Source organism: Chionomys nivalis, chromosome 26 (genome assembly GCF_950005125.1).
Source record: "Chionomys nivalis chromosome 26, mChiNiv1.1, whole genome shotgun sequence".
In the NCBI taxonomy this organism is placed as follows: Eukaryota; Metazoa; Chordata; class Mammalia; order Rodentia; family Cricetidae; genus Chionomys; species Chionomys nivalis.
Genome location: NC_080111.1, coordinates 25,405,539 through 25,425,170, shown reverse-complemented (window position 1 = coordinate 25,425,170; position 19,632 = coordinate 25,405,539). Strand labels below are relative to the sequence as shown.

General features: G+C 34.1%; 1 non-coding gene across 1 annotated transcript; it reads right to left on the bottom strand.

The window, feature by feature from the left end:
- Nucleotides 1–7,050: 7,050 nt before the first annotated feature.
- LOC130867142 (U2 spliceosomal RNA) lies at nt 7,051–7,241 on the bottom strand. The gene has a single exon (XR_009056411.1). It is a non-coding gene; the product is annotated as a U2 spliceosomal RNA (small nuclear RNA).
- Nucleotides 7,242–19,632: the final 12,391 nt, after the last annotated feature.

Sequence of the window (19,632 nt, the reverse complement as noted above, 5' to 3'; positions counted from 1 at the left end):
TAACGTGAGAAGTATTTACAAAGCTGCAGTGGAGACCATGTTTGCACATGGTAGACTCTGATAGCAATAACCACAAACTGCCCAGAGCAAAGCCTACCTCATTCTACCTTGCATTTTCTGTTATTAATCTGTCACAATTATTCATCTTTTAACAGAGATTCTGCAGTTTAAATTCCTGCTTCAATTTGAAAATTATGCACACACACACACACACTCACCTATGTTTAAAAACTAGGTCCACATATAAAACACCATTAAACATTGTCAGAACAAGAACCAAAATACTATCATTCTTGTATACCTTAAATTTGGAATTTATTTATTTATTTAGCAATCATTTTATGTCAAGACACAAAAATGACCACCAGTTGAAGTTTCATATTTATAAAAGAAACAATTATAAAGGGAATTACTCTAAATGCTTTGGTTTTCCTCAGTGTTTTCTTCCATATCTTAATTTTAATGCTAAGCATTATTAAATATTCCCTTTAGTTCAGATATGAACAAGGAATTAAATGCACACTGGTGCATATTTACATTGGAATTTATGTGTGAAATTTTTATTTTATGTTTTGAGGAGATTTGTTGAGGAGGATATGCAAATTAATTTAAACTTTAATGTAGACCTCTAGTCATGCAGTAGACAATATATTTAAACCAATTTGCATCTCAGTGTTTCTGAAGTATAATTCTTTTTCTGAACGAATTTAGCCCTACCGTTATGGATCAAAGGCTGGGGTAAATTCATGTGGTTCTTTTCTCTCACCTCCAGCAAGTTGGAGGATGAAATTATCCATCTATGACAGAGTCTTTCAATAAAAAGTAATGAATTAGTAGACCATACTGCATACGGGCAAATTAACATCACACAAGTTCGTGTATTAAATAAATGTTGTTACTAGAACTTGAGAATTACTCTAAGGTCATTCAAGATCAAGTTTTCTGATGAATTAAATATTCACTTAGAGGTATATAATGTCCTACAGAAGCAAGCTCATCTCATTTTAGCTAAGGGTTTGGAGCTATCTTTCTTGATTGAGGGGCATATGTCTCTCTGTGATATACAACTTGTAATAGGTTTGCATTTTGAAGCTAATAATGTATAAAAGGTACACAGAAAGTCCCAGTAATTTGTACCCAAACCCAGAAAATTATTTTCATAATCTAAGCAAATGACTTAGAGGTGGAAATATTCTAAAACATATGAAACTTATCAATCAAAAATCTCAAGAATAAACATAAATGAATGGCGACACAGCTACATACGAAAAAGAAATTAATTAGCGTTTGATGCCACATCTTAAATGATTGAAGCTATTAGAGAAAATTTTATTCATTTGCATTAATTCAATGTATTGATCTATTTATTATAAGTGTTATATATATACCAATTTTTCTAAGGTATGCTTGTACTTTGTGCTTTAGAAATCTGATAAAGAGACAGTACCATAGACTCAGCAGGTACAGACACTTACCTGGAGACCTGAAGTCTGTATTTCGTTCCCTCATCTCACTAGATGGTAGAAGACAAACAACCCCCCCCCATATTTTTCTTTTGAACTATACATGCACATCCAGTATGTACAGAAACAAATGCACACACGCACACATGTGCACATGCATGCATGCACACAGTCACACATATACACACACACTTAAAATACAAAGGAAAAGTAATATACATCACTAGTGATGTGTTCTATCAGAGAGGAAAATTTACAAATGTGTCTCCTCTTTAAAAATGAAAATATCACCATTAATTTTATTCATCCACTGGGAATTTTTATTCTTTTATTTTTGAGATTATAATATTATCACTTCATTTCACCATCCCTTTCATTCTACTCAAGCCTTCTCATATATCCCTTATGCTCTCTTTCAAATTAATGTTCTCTTTTTAAATTAATTGTTGTTAATGTATATGTGCATATATGTACATTGTCAGGGGCCATGTGAGGGAACCAAAGGACAGCACTGGAAGTCTTGGAACATGGCTGTGTGGTTGGCAAAGCATGCCTGGGTGAGCTTTAGAGAGGCAAAGCCCCTAAAACTATGTGAGCACCTCATACCGTTATTTAGCATAACTCTGTGTGTTGCCTTCATGGTCACCACATCAGTTATTTACAAGTCTCCTACAAGACACTTACTTTGCAATCACACTTTTCTTTTAAAAAAAGAACACACTCTTCTATCTCAAACTTGCAAAAATGCTTTTGAAACTATGAATTTATTCCTTCACCCATCTACAGACTATCTGCCAAATAAAAGTCGCCATGAAAGGGTTAATGCATACAACTTTCCATCAATGCTAATATGCTTACTGAGGAGAAACATCCACAGTGGAGGTACAGAGTAAATCAATTCTTCTAATAAGAGATTTGAGAGATCGAATCATCTACACAAATTGTAAGGTTTCCAGTGTGCCATGACAATAGACAAGTATTTGTTTTAGTGAACATTTCCAAGTCCATCGGTTAGTACGATTTTATTGGATTTAACAGGAGATACCTTTGCAACTTTCACATTGAAATTATGTTACACACACCAGATACACACATGTGCACACACACACACCATACACTCATACACATACAAACAAATGATTACACACATGAGAGAGAGACAGACAGACAGAGACAGGAAATAATGAATTTTATGGTGAGAGAAAGAACTCAGTTTTCCTAGCATGAGGTTTCCATGCTTCTTTTTAGTATGGCAGAGAAGCAGAATGACAGTAGAGAAGAGATTTGGTTGAAAAGTCAACAAAACATATTGAATTCATAGATTTAAGAAATAACTGAAAGAGTAATCTTTATTACAGGCTGACAGCAATGATTTCACATAAATATAAAACTGTAACATTTTATCAATACCAGGATCCTATAGCCAAGGTAGAAAAATGTTGTAGATATAGGAATTGGTGAACTGTTTGCTGAACCATGAGATTAGGTATATTCAGATAGTATAATGCCTTACTTATGTAGAATAGAATTCATAGAAAATGGTTCAGTTCTTAGTAAAACCATGACTACAAAACTGAAAAAGCTTATTTGAGTATGTATATGCTTCTCAAAAACAAATACTACAGGGTGAGATAGAAAATATCAAGAAGACTTTATTGCATAATAAAATGATGTTTATTTCCTTGATTAAAACATTATTTAATTGGAAAAGTAGTTGTTTCTGCAACAGTGTGCTTACTGTTTGAAACACAACTTAAGACAGACATATATTCTGAATAAATGCTTGAAAGTACTTTTTTTGTTAGCCAGAGGATAAAAATGTGGTTGCTTTTAGATTTAAAAAGTAAATACAATTATTCACTTTTCCCATGATTTCCCTGTTCGATGTCAGGAACACAATGCATTAATTTTGTTTCATAGTTGGGCAACAAATCTGCCTTTCACAACCAGGTAGCATCTTGTCCTTGGCATTCATAAATCCTAAGTACTTATTTTGTACACAGACTAATGTGTCTATCTGTAAAAAAGGATAGCTACTGAATTCTGTATTCCTTATTCTGTTTTTGAAACATTTACATTCATTAATATTCTGTTTTAGGGAAAGAGGCATGGTGCTACATTTACGTGTTGTTGAGATGTATTCTGTTGTATGAAATAATTGGAATTCATTCATCCATTGTGATTAAATAGCTCTATTTTTAGATGTGCAGCATAAAATTATTATAGTATCTGTATAATTCACCTTGTCACATTATTTTTCATGATGCTGTAAAGCAAGAAGAAGCTGAAAGGGCTGCTATTCCATAAAATTGTCTGTTCTAGAGCCACTTAAATAGGAGGAACCTTTTATAGGCTGCAGCCTGACTTTTACTGAAGGATGGTTAAGTGACAAATCCTCTGCCTGTACATCTCAGCAGGTAAATCAGGGATCTCATGCATCTTGGCCTCAGATTGCAAGGTGCAGCTCTCTGAAAATCACAGTGAGTCTGATCGGATTCCAACAATCACTGTGCTGTTCCTCAGAGTTTTAGGTAGTATATGGTCATATATATGATGCTGGAGGCCAGGGATATAACACTTAGAATGAATAATGTTTAGCATAAGGCATTTTAAGACATTTGTACAGACTATTCAACTAGGAAAGATTAAAATGTCTAGCAACATAGACATTTTTCCTGTGGACGTTCTTACATGGGCATTTTCCTTGAGTAAATAGTTGTTTTTAAATTTGATTTACATTTCAGTGACCTGCTAAATAAAACATTCACCACATTTTTGGACAGCTATCTGAGACCACTAAAGTAAAATAATTACATTTGAATATGATTTTTTTTTTTGATTTTTCGAGACAGGGTTTCTCCGTAGTTTTTTTTTGTTCCTGTCCTGGAACTAACTCTTGTAGACCAGGCTGGCCTCGAACTCACAGAGTTCCGCCTGCCTCTGCCTCCCGAGTGCTGGGATTAAAGATGTGCGCCACCACCGCCCGGCTGAATATGAATTTTTATGCCACATTCTCGGAAGCAATTATATGAAACATATATTTAGCTAATATCTTCTATCTAAGATAACTTCATATTCCTTCTATTCTGTTAAAACTTATCTGTTTGAAATTAGTAAAACATGAGAGATATTTTATAAACATGTACCAGGTAAGAAAAACACAGATAAACCAATAAGTCCTGTTGTTATCTCAGATGGGTTAGTAATGTCTGCCCAAGATCTATATGTTAGAATTCTATTTATAGGTCCATGGTACTAGTCGTGGTGGCCCACTAGACAGAGGGACCTAGTGGGACTATTTCAGCCTTCCAATTATATTTTTTTGTAGATTCCTTTACTTCTGACCATGAGGTAGGCAGTTTTGCTGTGTCAGTATTTCCATCTACAACTCACCAATTCCAAGAAACTGTTAGACTCATTTTATCCATCATGGACTCTACCTCAAAACTGTGAACCAGAACAAATGCTGCCCCCTTAATAAGCTGACTCTTCTTGTGTATTTGATATAGTGATGAGAAGATGACCAACACGCATGCCTTCTGCAGTCTCTGCTAGACTACTCAACGTCCAAGATAGATAGACATTCCAAATCTGAAACAATCCATGTTTTAATATGTATGAGAACTTTTCCTTATAAGTGAAATGTGGTTCTTAATCTTTGTTGACAGCTTGGCTGTAATCAGAATCACTTATAGGATGGAATTGATGTTCAGGTGTGAGGAATATCTGTAAAGATGTTTCCAGAAAGGCTTGACTGATGAGGCAAGACCAGTCCTGAATAAGGGAGCTCCTTCTGTGACTAATAAGGAATTTACCTGCATATATAGTTCTTTGCTTCCTAATTATACTTAAGACATGACCAGCTGCCCACACTCCTGCCACTCTTCCTCCCCAGACATGGTGAACTGCACGGCGAAACTGTGAGCCGGAGCAGACTACTCTCTCTTGAAGTTGCATTCATCAAGCATTTTATCAAAACAAAAAGTGAATAATACAGAAAGGACTTCTTACAGTCTGTGATCATATTAAAAAAGCAGTCTGACACCACATCAAATAAGCATTCTGAGGATACATTAAATAAACATTTTTGCATATATACTATCTCAATTTGAGTACATGGACAGTTTTTTTTTCAATAAATGTTGAAGGAAAAGTTGAGTATTCATATGAAATTGAATGAAATAGATCACTATTTCTCATTAATTAATGTATTGTTGACCAAAAATTACATATAGCACTTGAAACTATGAAATTACTAAAACAAGACAAAAAAAATTACATGGAAGATTAATTCAGAGTATTGGAGTAGAAATGGTGCTTACAAAGAACTCCAAAGGAAATAAATAAAAAACTACATCTAAGGAGTTACACGCATTTAAAATGCTTCTACTAATAAAAGAAACAACTGGAGAGCAGACACACCAAGGATGAGAAAGAATGGTTGGAAAATAGACATTTTACAAAGGGTTAATCACAAATGTACATAAAGAATCCTAGTATATGCAATAGAAAAACCCCATTTTTCAAGTGAAAATAGATCTAAGTTGATATCAAAACATTAAAAAAATGGCTAATTGGTGCTTGACAAATGGTCAGTATCACTAATTAGGGGTAAAATGCTCTTTGGAATCATAATAAAACCTCATGCAGCATGGCAAAACAACAACAAAAATGGCTGGATATAACCAGTAATGGCAAGGACTTGGAGAAAAAAGATTCCTTACACAGTGTTGGTAGGATGCAGATCAACATAGTTATTACTGAAATCAACATGAATGTTCCTCAGAAATGACAAACAACTTACAATTACATCCAGCTTTCCATGGATGAATACATCGTTGAAGAAAATAAAAAGAATGTGTGAAAGAGGCCACTGTCGTCTAAGTAGATGTAGGACAATTCAAAAGGCAAAACATTTTAAATTTCTGAACAATTTCTAGAAGGCTGACTCACAAAGACTGTAGGTTATTATTCAACAACAACAACAAAAAAAAAAACAAATGAAATTCATCACTTGTGAGAAAGTGGACTGATGTGCAGAACACTGCATTAAAAGAGATTTGCCTGACAAAGAAAAGAATCTACTGCGTAATCTAGCTCATAAGGAGATTCTAAGGTTGAGTCTCACAAAAGTTGGGAGTAGAACGGTGGTTGTCAGAAGCAGCAATGAACAGTGGGGAAGAGAAAAGCTGAGAGGTTGACCAGTAGGTACAAATTCACAAATAAGTAACAGTGAGAAGTAGCCATGTTCTATAGCAAATCCTGATGACAAGAAATAATAACATGCACTGTGTATTTCAAAAAGGCAGGAAAAAGAAACGTTAACATTTTACTCAAGAAGAAATGGCAAATATTTGGGGAGAAAGAAATGTTTAACCTGATTTAAGTAGTGGTTTAAGTAGAACATATAAATATTTTGTCTTAAATATATGTAGTTTTGATTTTGTTTTATATTTTTTAATTTTGAAATTAATATATAATTTCATTATTTTACCTATTTCTTCCCTCCAGCCCTGCCATTTACTTCCTGTTTTTGTTAAAATATATGGTCACCTTTTCTCTTTTTTCTTCCCCTTTTAATCCCCCAAAAGGGTGTACTCTTCCTGGAGGTTCTACAATAGCAGGTCAATGAGTGGAGTGGATGGAACAAGCTCCTATTCCAACTCCTACTTCCAAAAATTCATTCAATATATTGTCCTTGGATAGAGGACATATCAGATATTAAACTAATTAGAATAGATACTACAACTGATCTTAGCCAAAAGACCAAGAAGCGATGGCCACTTATTCTTTAATTGATGTTTACACACACACACACACACAAACACATATGCAAAAATATAGTTATATTCCTAAATCTATAAGTAACATCATTCTTAGACCATATAATATTGCTTATATGTATGTGTTTTCAGGGTTGTACATCTGTTACTGGTTCATCAGCTGGAGGGTTATTCCCTAGGTAGAGTTATTGCTCTTACTTTAACCATCTTTAGTTGCCTGCTATTCTCAGTGTGTACTAGTCAGTAATAAACTAAAAGATTTTCATCTATAAAAAAGTTTCACCAACACAATCGCATAAATATGGGCCAAAGAAGGCTGACACAAAAAGGCATGCTGAAGTGTATGGGGAAAAACCCATGAGGTTTAAATGCAACACAAAGAATTATAAACAGCTAAGAAATGCTGAAAGCAGGAGAAGTCGTCTTCCACAGGGAAGAACACACTGACTGGTTATTTAAGGAGCAATGCACCTCTTAAAACAGCATGGAATTAGCATTATACAGACTGAGCAGGGTATATTTAGGAATATATATGTATATGCAAATGCATATCTGCCCACAGTAACAATGGAGAAAAAAGAGGCCATGAATTTGAAAGAGAGCAGGGAAAGGTATATGGAAGGATTCAGAGGAAGGAAAGAGAATGAGGAATGTTCTAATTAAAATCTTAAATGTAGTATAATAAATTAAATTAAAATATATGTTTCATTTAATTATATGCATGATTGCATGTATTCTTATCTACTAAAAGATACATATATATTTTATTCTTAATAATCTAAATATGAAATAGAGAAAATTAGGGGAAGAAAAAAGAAATCCAAATAGAGATTACACTATTATTTCATCCAGAAAAGCAAGTGAGATTACTTCTAGAAGTAGAGCAGAGTAAAAGATAAAAGGCATAGAAAGTTTTCTAAAATACTGGCAATGTTCTTATGAGAATTTGGTATGTTATACCAGATTAATTGATTGCCAAATGATCAAATAATTTTCAAGGAATCTGCAAATTTTCTGCCATAGATAAAAATTAATAGCATTTTGACATCTATACAGGTTAATATCTTAAAAATAAAAGGTTTAGAATATTTCCAAAAATGAGTAAAGGGAAACAGTTTAAGGGCATATTATCATTTTATCTTTCTCATACCAAAAGTTAAATTCTTGGCATATTATCTTAAAATTTTAAAATTAAATGTGCCAGCTGATCTCAGACTTCAGGATGCTTCCTTTAGTAACAAGAAACTAGGGTGCATATGTGGTGATTTCTACTTCATCTCTAACTATCTCTTCCTCAGAACATAAATAGCTAAGATGTGGATTGAGATTCTTCGTTTTAAACAAGCAAAGAAATCATCTTTAAGCACTTATTTTATAATGTATAGTGTGTTGTCTCTGCAAAACTTTAAGAATTCGAATTATATGTTTAAAGTTAAGTATGAATTATACAAAAGAGATGTTGAAACAATTTAACTTGCAAGACAAGCAAGTTTGGTCACACTCAATGTTTAGATATATGGGACAATAACATGATTATCAATAATATACAAATATCTAGTCTTTTAAGTCGTAGCAGCATTGTCTGTCTTTTACACATACTTGTAAAGCAAATACTATCCTAACTGTTAATTCATTTCTGTATTTGCTAACAATGACACGTAGCAATGTTTTCATGCCTCTTCCTTCTCTCATTCTGTCTATTCAGGAAACATTTTATTAGGGTGTTTCTTTACTGAGTCCTAGAGCAAAACATAATTCTTGATTAAATGTATGAGTTTTGAATTTAATGAAATTGTGCTGCCAGAGACAGTTATTTCTATATTCTAGATATAGAAAGATGCAGTTTCTATAAGATCAGAAATATAAATATGACCAATGTAAAAAATTCAACTGAAAGTATAGACTTTTGACCCAGTAATGATAAAAAATATGGAGAGCTTTCTAGTAACCTGGAAAGGACATTTGATAAGCATAGTTGAATACAAATTTTAAAACTTCTATAAATTACACTGTTTTTTAAGATGAGACCCTGATTGTCCATACACAATTCTGTTGGATTATAAGGAAGAACTTGAAATAAAAATTGTTAGGAACTGAATATCCATATGGATTTATAACCCTAAGGTCAAAAGCATAACCTTTTCTGTAACTTCACACAGAAATTATCACCACGTCCAACTAACCACCAGTTATTTATTATATTTTCCAGGATAGTGAATAGTGGCAGGCTGAGTCCTCACAGAGTGTGAAGTGGTACAATAACATATACACACACCTATCTAAATAGCATTCGGACAGCAGTGGATTCATATGTATTGGGCAAACATTTCATGAAAAATATAGGTAATAGTACTGTCTCTTAACTATAACATGGCTTAAATTTTTGTTATTCTAAATTGGAAATACCATTTTCATGGCCTAGTTTGCACATTTTTAAAACTTGACATTAATTAGTTTGAAGACATTTCTTCATTGACAGTTTTGAACTTTTTGTTAACCATGGAATTAAATTCATGAATATAAAGTAGTGTAAAATTATTTTCTTTTTATAGAATTAATGAATTTTATCATTTCTTTTTAAAGTTTTTATTAATAATGATAACTTCTTCTGCATCAAACTTTTGACAAATGTCATACTGTAACATAAGAATTCAGAGGTCAAGAGCTGTGCTTTATTTTTAGCTTTTCAGCAGGCAGCTGGTACTTAACGGATTATTTATACATAAATTATATAATTCTTGAGAAACACAACGTAGTATAAAAGATTACTAGTCTTAATCAAAAGGAAGCATACATTCATCTGATTAAATACATATTAATATTAGTTTCTGTGTACATTAATTTTGTTGAATAAAGAAAAATTAATGATTTCAGAAAGGAGGTGAAAATTAGGTCTTTTTATGAGTTGGTGGAATAAAACATTTTAAAACCATGCCAGTCAACCTGGATCAAGTCCTAGAGAGCGATTCCTGTAGTTTCCATCCTTAAAGAGTGCTTAATCTGTATAAAAATATCAGATGACATATAAAACTTGGAAATGGAAACAAATGAAAATAAAATTAGATGTTATAATGGTGGTGTAGAGCAGATGGAAATGTTAATAGTGTCTTTATATGTTAAATCCCACTTGTGATATAAATCAAGAAGTGAGAGAGCCAATATTTTATTATAATCTAGCTGATATATGACTTTATACAACCCCAGATATTTTAGAGTTCATGAAAAATTTAGTGTCTGCTCAAACAGAGGAAGAAAAGTGTATGTTTGCATGTACGTGGAGAATTACTGTTTAAAAAGTTATCGCATGGATACCTGGGAGCCCCTCTAGTGTTAAGGCTCTTGCCAACCCTAAAATGGCTCCCTTAATTAAGATATCTTCTTCCCTGCTCCCATATCCACTCTTCCTCCATCCCAACCATCCCATTCCCCCAGGGTCTCCCCATCCTCCCCTCCTCACTTTTCTCTCCCCATCTCCCTATCTCCCCTTACCCCTACTCCACGCCCACCCCCAAGATCCCAATTTTTTGCCTGGCAATCTAGGTATCCATGGAGATATCCACAGCTAGTTCCTTGGGCAGCTGAGGAGAGGGAGCCTGAAATGGCCCTATCTTATAACCATACTGGTGAATATCTTGCATATCACCAATAGAAGCTTCATCTGGCGATGGATGGAGATAGAGACAGAGACCCACATTGGAGCACTGGACTGAGCTCCCAAGGCCCAAATGAGGAGCTGAAGGAGGGAGAACATGAACAAGGAAGTCAGGACTGCGAGGGGTGCGCCCACCCACTGAGACGGTGGGGCTGATCTAATGGGAGCTCACCAAGGCCAGCTCGACTGGAACTGAAAAAGCATGGGATCAAACTGGACTCTCTGAACGTGGGGGACAATGAGGGCTGACTGAGAAGCCAAGGACAATGGCACTGGGTTTTGATTCTACTGCATGAAGTGGCTTTGAGGGAGCCTAGTTTGTTTAGATGCCCACCTACCTCGACCTAGATGGAGGGGGGAGGACCTTGGACTTCCCACAGGGCAGGGAACCCTAACTGCTCTTTGGACTGGAGAGGGAGGGGGAGGGGAGTGGGGGGAAGGGGGAGAAAAATGGGAGGTGGGGAGGAAACGAAAATTTTTAATAATAAAAAATAAAAAAAAGTTATCTGCACTTCTATTTAAATGACTACGTAAGTAGGATGCAGGAATAAGTGGAACAATAAATAGTTTCTCAAATAGCGAGTGTAGTTAAAATATGGAATCCAAAGACCAGATACTCTATTTTACCTAACTACTAGGAATTTCAGTGTTCTATAATGTAAAAGCTTAGAGGACAATTCAATAGTGCATCTAACAGAATCATTGAAAGGACAATATGTCTCAAATATTAAAGCCTATATCTGCATAGAGGCTACATAATACACACTGACACTTACAAATTAGAGTATTCTTAGAAAAATGATGGGTTCTGAGGGTTCTGTCTCTCATTTCTATTCCTATTCATGTCTTATTATGTAATATATTTGGCAAAACAACCAATTCTTTGATATCAACACAAAAAGTCATATTTAATAACTGGTATTTGAAGTCACCAAATGTCAGTAGCTTAGGTAGTTGGCTCTAGTTGACCGTATTTTACTGGTTTCCAATGTTTGAAGGAAAAAATAAGTTGGATTTTCAAATTGAATTTGATCCTTGGGGAAAACATTAACCTTTTTTTTTGATAAATAAATTTTAAACTTACATCTTGGCATGCTTTCTTTGCCATAAGATAGTATCTTAGTGAGCCTAAGTTCCTTCAAACGTGTTTTCTCTCATCTATTATGTTTTCTAAAAACTAGCTATAAGTTTCCTTCTTAACTCTTCTAAAATATATTCATATAGTTTCTTCCATTGAATCTCTGCAAAAATCTAATTCATTTTATTTTTACTTTCACTATAGTAATATACAATTAAAAAAAATAATCTTCTGGTAGTGTACTTCATTTTTCTAAAGGAAGTTATGTTGTATTTTCCTAGTTTCTTCAGTATTTTATTTCCAAATATAATATATATATATAATACATATATGCTTTATATCATTATATATGTTATATTTATATAAAACAGTTTCTTATTCCCCTATAAGAGTAAAATTAATTCCATCCAAACATAAAAGATACCTTCTCAGAACCTCATGGAACCTTCTCTAATATTAAACATATACTCAGTAACAGAGCAAACCGCAAAAGATATAAAAAAAAGATGGAATAACCCCATGTATGTTATTGGATCAACAAGGCTTAAACTTAGAAGCAGCACTAATTTTAGAAAACCCACAAACACATGGAAAATGAACAATGCTCACCTTAATCACCAATGAACCAAAGAAGGAATAAAGAAAGAAATTAAAAAGTTCCTAAAATCCAATGAAAATCACCACATAACATATTCAAACTTATGGGATACAATGAAACCAGTGTTAAAAGAAAAGTTCATAGAACTAATACCTTCTCTCTCTCTCTCTCTCTCTCTCTCTCTCTCTCTCTCTCTCTCTCTCCCCCTCCCTCTCTCTCTCTATTTCTCTCTCTCCATATATATATGTATGTAAGTATGTATGTATGTATGTATGTATGTATGTATGTATGTATGTATCTTTCAGCCTGGCTTTACTCTGTTAAGCCATTGGTGGAAAGCAGCTTCTTTATTAACCAGTGGCAATAAAACATATCCACAGCATACATCACTTCTCCTTTTCTGTAAAAAGGAAGGTTTTAATTTTAAGATAACATGATTACATATACGAAAATAGGTATCAAGCAAGAATTATAGTTACAATATTTATATCTACTTTATCTTATATCATAACTAAAGAAAACTATAGTTATAACTATCTATTCTTCAACTTCATCAAAGACTTCAGAAGGAAATAATATTACCAAAGTTAAGAGGAAGTGTGTTGTAAGCAACTTCTAAAACTCTAGAACTGATAAAGATGTCATGCTGCCAAAGTACTTCTGTAACATTGGGGCGTCGATCTTCACACTAAAGCTGCATAGTATCTGGCATACTTTTCCATGAAGCAGGAAATTTCAGACAGTTTCACCCAAACTGTCAATTTGTCAGTCACATTCTCCTCTGTCCTGCAGAATGTCTGGCACACTCTTTCATGAAGCAGGAACCATGATACTATCTCACCTTCTGTAGGCAGTTTTGGCAGTCATTTTTCTGTGGGTCCTGCAAATCCAGTCAAGCAGTTCAAGCAAGAGCAGTTTCTTGCCGAAATGGCTAACAAATTCCACAGGGAACGTCTTCAGTGCTCATCATCCTCTTGAATTAGTTGGTGCTGCCAGGAGCAGATGTGTCTCATTGTCATAAAAAGTCTTAAGCTCTTAAAACGTTTTAATTGCCATATTCTGAAGGTCTCTGAAAAATTTGAAGAATATCTATATATCTAGAAAACCTAAGGGCTGGAGAGATTGCTCAGAGGTTAAGAGAACTGACTGCTGTTCCCGAGGTCCTGAGTTCAATTCCCAGCAACCACATGATGGCTCACACCCATCTGTAATGAGATCTGGTCTCCAGAACACTATATACATAATAACTACATTTAAAAAAAAAAAAGAAAACCTAGCTAACATGACTACAAGCTTGACTCTTATAAATGATTATCTATTAAACTGTAATCTCTTAATTATATATTACATTTTTAAATGAACTGCACAAACATAATACCTTCATCAAGAGCAGAAATATACACATAACAATATTGACCTAAAATGTGTACCAATAGACCAAGATCTACACCAAGAAATGTACGGATATCTATAGCATATACCAATTACATTATTTAAATGTAAATAAACATTTATAAACAATCATTTAGAGAATTTTTCTTGCTTTTTGTTGGGTGAAATAATTTTAATGGTGTTCATCATGACTTTTCCACGGGGTCTTGGTCCATACAACCACATTAGTCTGAAAGCAATTCACAGGTTTTCATCCTCTGTGGAAACAAAAGAAAAATACAATGAAATGTCTCTCTTTACTTAACTCATTCACACTAAAATAATTTAAAAGGAACACAATAAGATATGTAATCCAGACTCTCTGTGTATATTCCATCTTTATGTGGCTATTTTTCTTCCTGTATTACTTTTTCTACAAGTTTACTGTCTCTTTAAAGACTTTATTCCTAAAATGATTTATTTCTTTTTATAACTCTCTATACTCTTTTTCTTCCCTCGCCCAAGCCTATGTCCATTTATTCAACACTGTGACCCATTTAGAGGTCTTATTTTTTTTTAACTGAATCTGTTTTTATTGTGCATCTATAATTATTTTCCAACTAGAAGCATCTTTTTTATTATTATTAATGCTAAGTGGGCATGACTAGAACCAACTCCGTGGCACTGCCTGTTGGCCTCACCCAGTCCAACATGCAGAAGCATGTTCACTGCCTCTGAGAGCCATTCTCTCTGCCCCAGATCCAGAGTTGAGTCACAGTGGGTCTGTGTTGCCATTTGGCAAGTTGTAGCACTCTGCTAACAAACACCCTTTAATTGCTCCATAGCTGAACCACCCCAAAAAGTCAGAGTTGTTCACACAACTAGAATGAATCAGGGAGCCTTCTTAAAGGAACTGTATAGTTTTTGCTCCTGCTACTGAGTCAGGAAGCCTTCTCTTAAAAGAATCATGCCTCTACTTGCTTCTAGGAAACAGAGTTCACCAGAGAAAATGTTGCTACCAAAAAGTCATGATTATCTCTGTTTTTTTCTTTTTCTTTTTTGTATGTGTGCTTTATGTTTTTATGTGCATATAGTCAACCACATTGGTGTGCCAGTTTGTTGGGGGAGACAGTTCTTTTGTTTCCAACTGCCCAGATAAGGAATAATCACTCAGAAACCATAGTATCTGTACTACTGTTTGACCAATAGCTTAAACATATTACTAGCTAGCTTTTATATTCTAAACTAACCCATCACCATTAATCTGTACATCACCATGAGATTGTGGCTTACTGGCAAAGTTTAGGCAGAGTCCAGTAGATGCATCTATCTCTTGTGGTAGCAACATGACTTCTCCCTATTCTGCCTATTCTCCTCTCTCTCTCTCTTTCTCTCTCTCTCTCTCTCTCTCTCTATATATATATATATATATATATATATATATATATATATATATATACCTTGATACCCAAATCACACTGAATACTACTAAGAAAGAGAATTGCAGATCAGTCTCACTCATGAACATTGATACAAAAATACTCAGGAAAACACTGGCAACAGAAGCTAAGAACACATTAGAAAAATCACCCACCATAATCAAGTAGGCTTCATACCAGAGATGCAGTGATGGTTCAACATACAAAAATCTATCAATGTAATCCACCATATAAACAAACTGAAAAAAAAAAACACTTGATCATCTCATTAGTTGCTTAAAAAGCCTTTGACAAAATACAACATCCCTTCATGAAAAAGGTCTTAGAGAGAGGAACATACCTAAACATAATAAAGGCAATGTACAGCAAGTCAGCAGCCAATATCAAGCTAAATGGAGAAAAACTCAAAGCGATACCACTGAAATCAGGAAAAGGACAAGATCGTCTACTCTATATCTATTCAATATAGTGCTTGAAGTGCTAGTTGGAGCAATAAGACAAAAAAAGGAGATCAACAATAGTGAATCAAAGAATAATGAGAGTTTGACTTCTTTTCCTTATACAAACAGGAGAAGAAGTCAAACTCTCACTACTTGCTGATGGTATGATAGTTTACATAAGTGACCCCAAAAATTCTACCAGGGAACTCCTACCACTAATAAACACCTTCAGTATTGTAGCAGGATACAAGATTAACTAAAAAAAAAAAAACATAGCCCTCATTTATAGACATGGCAAATAAGATGAGAGAGAAATCAGAGAAAGGTCTCACTTCACAATAGTCAAAAACATGAAATATCTTGGAGTAACTCAAACCAAACAGGTGAAAGACAGGTATGACAAAAAAAACTTTAAATTTTTGAAGAAAAAAATGAAAGAAGAAACAATGAAATGGAAAGATCTCCCATACTTTTGGGTAGGTAGAATAATCACAGTAAAAATGGCAATCTTACCAAAAGAAATCTACAGATTCAATGCAATGCCCATCAAAATCTCAACAAAATTCTTCATAGACTTTGAAAAAAACAATGCTCAACTCTCTATGGGAAAAGAAAAACATGATAGTCAAATCAATTCTGTACAATAAAGGAACTTCTGGAGGCATCATCATCTCTGACTTCAAAAGCTACTATAGAGCTACAGTAATGAAAACAGCATGGGATTGGAATAAAAATAGACAGGAAGACCAAGTAAATTGAATTGAAGATCTTGATATCAACCCATGCACTTATGAATACCTGATTTCTGACAACGAAGCTAAAAATGGAAAATTGAGAAAAGAAAGCATATTCAAACAATGGTCCTGGAATAACTGGATAGCACCATGTAGAAAAATACAAATAGACCCATATCTGTTGCCATGCACAAAACTCAAGTCCAAATGGATGAAAGATATCAACATAAAACCAACCACAATGAACCTCATAGAAAAGAAAGTGGGAAGTGCCCCTGAATACACTGGCACAAGAGACTTCTTTCTAAAATAATCCCAGTAGCAAAGACAATGAGCACAACAATAAATAAATGAGACCTCCTGAAACTTTACTTCTGTAAAGCAAAGGACTTGGTCAACAGGACAAACCAGCAGCCTAGAGAATGGGAAAAGGTTTTCACCAGCTCCACATTGGACAGAGTACTGAGCCCCAAAATATACAAAAAACTCAAGAAACTTGACATCAAAAGAATAATCCAATAAAAAATGGGATACAGACATAAACAGAGAACTAGCATCAAATGAATCTCAAATGGCTGAAAGGCACCTAAGAGAATGCTCGACATCTTTAGCTATCAGAGAAATGCAAATTAAAAGAACTCTGAGATTCCATCTTACACCTGTCAAAATGGCCAAGATCAAAAACACTGATGACAACTTCTGCTGGAGAGGTTGCGGGCAAAGGGAACACTTCTGCATTGCTGGATGGAGGGAGTGAAAATTTGTATAGTCACTTTGGAAATCAGAATAACAATTTATCAGAAACTTAGGAAACAACTACCTCAAGACCAGCAACACCACTTTTTAGGACATTCATGGTGTCTCTTCACAGCAACGGACCAGTTATTAAGACAGAATATATTATAAAAGAAAAAACAAAACAAAGGGCAATGCCTGGATTTCCATATGCATTTTACATGCTTAATATGAAAACAATCAGATGAAGAAGCAGTGTGTTTACGTACTGGAAAATACTATTCTGTGTGCTATAAGAGAAGACTGTGCGCTTGTCTCCTGGCTGCCAATACTCAAATAATCACACAGAAACTACATTAATTACAACACTATTTAGCATATTAGCTCAATCTTTTTATTAACTAACTCTTACATCTTAAATAAACACATTTCTACTAATCTTGTTTCTCCACGAGATTGTGGCTTTCCAGAAAGTTTCCAGGTCCTTCTTTGGCAGCTACATAGCATTTCCTTGACTATGCTCACCTTCTCTCTCTATCTCTGTTTAGATTTTCTACCTGGATTTTCTTTGCTAAGCTATTGGCCAAAACAACTTTATTCATCAACCAACAAAAGCAGCACATGTAGAGAAGGACATCCCACAATCAGTGTACTGTTTTGTTCTTCCATGGACCCATTCTGCTGATTGAGATTCAGCTCTTATTTGTTTTTATCTCTATGCTTAAGAGGTCAACATATTTATAGGAGTCAAATGAGGTTGTCATATTTATAGAGCTCAAAGACGACTTTAGAGATGAAACTCAGTGGTGCATCATGGGACTAGATACTGAGGGATATGATCTTAATTGAAAACATACCTCCAAATATAGAATCAGTAAACATTCAGAGAGCTGTGCTTCTCAATATCCATCATGTGCTGACAAGTAATGTTAGTTTGGGAGCTAATCAAACTTTTCTGAACCCCAAGTTAAATAATTTTCACCATATTTCTTATGATGCTTTTTAAAAGCATAGCCTTTTGTTTTCTTTTCCTCAAAGAAATATTTGGACAAATGACTGAGAATTATGAGTATTACAAATGAGTATAACACAAGTCTGGCCACATTGCCAGCATTAAGCATTAAAGGGCAGTTTTCCCCACCAGGAACTTTTCCTTTTATTTACCTTTCACAGAGGGCAGATTTGATTGCAGATGCCTATGACTGTAGCAGAGTACATTTGGCCCAATTTGGAGTATAAAATTTTATCAACTTTAGCACATATTTCAGTATTGTTATATGGAAACCTTTCTATTGGTTTAAGAATAACACTTTCCAATGTATCAGTGCTTTCTAATATTACTGACATAATATATAATGGAATCTAATGGATCATTACCATATTTTTATTATTAAGTTCTTATTCTTCAAATAACCAAAATGAATGCATAATAGCTTGAACTTTATTTGTCAAATGAAATTTAATCCAAAATGAACATCACATAATTTGTCAGTGTGACTTTTTATTTATTTTCTCATATTACAGATGATATTGTGAGGCTCAAACACACCAATTAAAATGAGGTCATATAAGGTTAGGAATCTTGCTGTCACAAACATGTTTCTGCACAGCTCTGGGATAGTCAGAATAACAAAAAAGGACAAAGAACATGAGTTCTTATGAATAACTCAACCATCATCTCTTTCAAAATGCTGCAACATTCTATTTTCAGGACTACAACAGAAACAAATGTTAGGCAAAACTGAAGTGACTAGTGGAAGTACAGATAATAGAATTGTTCCTGATAAGAAAAATGGATGACATCTTCTTTGGTGTCAGATAGAGGAAAGGAGAAAGGTTAGTAATTATATTTATTATTTTCTTCTTTCTTCTATTGAGACCATCTGGAAAACTGGTGGAATACTGACTGAGGGCAATTTAGGCTATTAGTATAGTGGCAAAATGTATCATTGAATATGATTATTAATTTTATTAATAAAATGGTATTAAAGTCTTACAGTCACAAGAGGAATATAACTTGCTTTTCTAGGGACACACAATCATGCTACTTCTGGAAATGTTATACACTTCATAAAAATAAAAGAAAAAAATATCAGAATGGAACTTGAAATATCTGTATAGGTTTCTACAAAGCAGTCTATTTTACATTTAAACAGCATTTTTGATTTATTTATTAATTTTGAGAATGTCATGCATGAGTACTGTCTTTAAAATATTTTCAGCCATACTTCCCAAGTTCAGATACTCCTGTGTCCTACCTATTACTCTTTCTTAACTTCATGACCTCTTATTTTGTAGTAATTATTTTTTGTACTTGTGTGTGTGCATGTATACATACA